This window comes from Periophthalmus magnuspinnatus, chromosome 6 (genome assembly GCF_009829125.3).
Source record: "Periophthalmus magnuspinnatus isolate fPerMag1 chromosome 6, fPerMag1.2.pri, whole genome shotgun sequence".
Taxonomy (NCBI): domain Eukaryota; kingdom Metazoa; phylum Chordata; class Actinopteri; order Gobiiformes; family Gobiidae; genus Periophthalmus; species Periophthalmus magnuspinnatus.
Window position 1 is genome coordinate 207,781 of NC_047131.1, and position 3,495 is coordinate 211,275.

Sequence of the window (3,495 nt, forward strand, 5' to 3'; positions counted from 1 at the left end):
AGCCTCCACACAGCAGCCTCCACAGAGCAGCCTCCAGTGCAGCTTGCTCTTGCTTTCTGCACTTTATAATATTGATACTTTGCAGTGACATCACACTGGGTGTGTTCTACATTTGTATCTCTATGGTGGAATGTTCAGCAGTTACCATGGTGACACAATGCACACATTAGCAAACACTACCAAAAAAGATTTAAGATAATCTAAAAGCTCAAGAAAAATACAAACTGTATTTAAAGAACACATGTTCAAGAGCCTGTGATCAATCTAAGCGTTCATGGTCCTGTTTAGGAGTTTGATTTTCAACAAAAAAGTGAGAGTGACTAACTGAAAAACTGTTGGCTAATGCTAATGCTAGCTAGCTTGTGACTATAATGTTATTTGAGAGGGATTTGTTTAACAGCACAAATCAGCTCACCTGTTGTAGTTCAGATAAATCAGCTCTTTATGGTCAGATTGTGTTAAAGTATATCTCAGATTAAAGTCAAACAGAGCTTCAGACAGGGTAGCGCTTTTAGTTAGCTTCACACCCCCAGTGAACGTTGATGACAACAGCTGCAAAGTATCAATAGAGACACGTCCCTGTAGTGAGCAGAGATGGGTTAAGTCACAGTTTCAACCATCACAGATAAATGCTGTTGTTGTGTCCTTGGGCAAGACACTTAGCCCACCTCACCCCCAGTGTCTTTGTACACTGGTGTATGAATGTGTGTGTAAGTGTGTGTTTGTGTGAGTGTGTGTGAATCTGTGTGAGTGAATGTGTGTGTGAGCGGGTGTGTGAATGTGTGTATGAATGTGTGTGTGGATGTAAAGTGTTTTGAGCCTTGAAGGTGGAAAAGTGTTTTGCAGTGTATAGTGGGAAAAGCTGATCACTTCAGCTGCTTGGCTCTGGACACCAGCCGTTAGCTTGGACTGGACCGTGGCCTGATGTCCTATCCTCAGTCCAAACACTGACCGGTCCAAACCTCTGACCAGGCCGCAGACTGCTCTCGGCCTGTACTTAGCTCTGTGGACGTGTTCATCAAAGGCCGCGTGCTTCCTCCACAAACACTGACTGCATCCTGGAAGAGACGGGCAAAATAAGGGCTTTGTACTGCTGGAGGGCTGACGTGGGTCGAGATCACATGACCTCCTCCAACCACTGCAACCTCTGACCTGAGCATCACATGATCTAATGTTGTTCCCTCATCACAAACAGGCCTGGAGTTGTGTCTTGTTTCATTCACACATGTTTAACACACAAACCCTGCATATTTAGACTGAGTTTTTCTTCTCTCAAACAGAAAACACATGATGACATCACAATTTCACCTTGTGATGTCATCATGTGGTAATACAGGAAGTGCTCTACTGTGTTTTTAAACTCCATACACCTTAACTAGAATCATTTGTAACATTTCAGCCCTGGATTTGCCAATCTTTACTGAGCTAAAGCTAAAAGGAGCTGTTAAAACTACCACTTCATGACATCACAAGGTGAAATCGAGCATTTTGAACTTTGGAGATCTAGACAGTGTTACTCTAACATGTGTGAATGAAACAAAACACAGCTCCAAGTCTGTTTTTGAGATAGTAATGTCATCTGTATAACCTTTATATGTCACACAGACAGGGGCAGGTGTTATAATATTATTAATATTTTAAGTTCTTGGGTCAAGTTCAACATTTCTGAGTTCACTTTTAGATGTTTTCTATGAGAGTACAATGTGATAAGGGCAAACACTGGCTCTTGCTCCTTGTCTGAGTACAACATCATTTGAAAAGCACTGTATTGTTACAATAATAATAATAATAATGCATTTTATTTATAAGCGCCTTTCAAAACACCCAAGGACACTGAACAAGATAAAAATTAGATAAAAACATACAAATACAATAAAACATGACAAAAACTGATTGATAAAAGTTGTGTGATTGGTTACAAGCGGTAGGAAAGTCTGAACAGGTGAGTTTTGAGTCTGGATTTGAAGAGTGGAAGAGTAAGTTGCGGAGATCAGGAGGGGAGAGAGTTCCAAAGCTGGGGGGCAGAGCGGCTGAAAGCTCTGTTCCCCATGGTCACAAGTCAGAAAATAGACTGTTGCTATTGTGAAATGTGAATTTTAAAGGTGCTCTCTGTAACTTTTCTAGTAAAGGGACCATCGCCTGCTCGTGTCATGTAAATGTTGTTCCATTTGGGCCTATGGTATAAATGTATCTGTCTTGCAAAAACTTACAAAGAGACCCTTTAAATAAATAAATGTGAATGAAATTTGAACAATGAAATTAAAACACATTTTACTCCGTAACAGTTTATACGAGCGACTGTCACCTTACACTCGAGCCATAGTCCGGAATGTGACTTTAACCAGTGAGTCAATCAATATTACACTGAATTTACAAACGCTGGCTGTTTAGACCAAGATATGAAAAAATACATTATTACTATCAAAATAACTCCCCCTAGTGGCCAATAGACACTGGCTGTAGTGAAGAGGGGGAGCTAGGTGACGAGGCTGTAGTTCTGCTGCTGCGGTGGAGCAAAGGAGAACTGCGGCTCAAATAGGAACCAAAAGAGTGAGTTTATAGGATTAACTTGAGAGAAGTTTCTTTGGCAAAAATACGTACGTTTCCTAGACAACGGCTACATAGTATTATAATCATCCTTACATAACGTATATTTAACTGTTCTTTCCGGTAGATCCCGGGGAGGTTACGTGTTTTTGTATTTTGTTGTTTATTTTATATTTGAGGACACGTGGGTCTCGTGTCTGTGCGAGGACCAGGCCGTATGTCCCTGTGGATCCATAAAGTAACATCGCCCTCTAGTGTGTGTTTTCCCGCAGTGCAGCAGGTCTGTTCACTTCCTGGTTCAGGGGGCTGCAGAGAGACGCTATAAATATTTGGCGTTTCGTCCGGGGGCGGGGCTTAACGTTCTACTGTAACCATGGCAACCCACTTTTAGCTAATGTTTTCTAATCACCCGAGTTTCCAGGTCTAAAAAACAGACCTTCGACGAGACACAGTAAATTTAGAGCTAAAATTATAACAAAAACACATTGAGAGATTTCGCTGCAAATGTTGATATATTTTTTTAGGTCAGCCAGGACCAGAGTTAGGACCAGGGTCAGGACCAGCATCAGGGTCAGGATCAGGGTCAAGGTCAGGGTGAGGACCAGGGTCGGGACCAGGGTAAGGATCAGGGTCAGGACCAGGATTAGGTTTAGGAACAGGTTAGCTTAGGGTTTTTGCTTGGGTCTGTTTACAGAGTCTTGGCAAAACTGAGCTGTCATTTTTAGCCAAAAGGTTATAAATTATAAATAGATCTAAAGTTAATATTTAACTGCATTTAAAAGATCATAAAAATAATGTCAAAATCTCTGACCCTGAATAATATTTGCTGTAATTCTGCTGATTATGAAAGTCTCTAGGGAAAACAGCGCCACACACTGTAAATATAAAGATACTGCAACAGTGAGTCTGAACTTTGAGTGACGTAGACGCTAAGCCCCGCCCACGGAC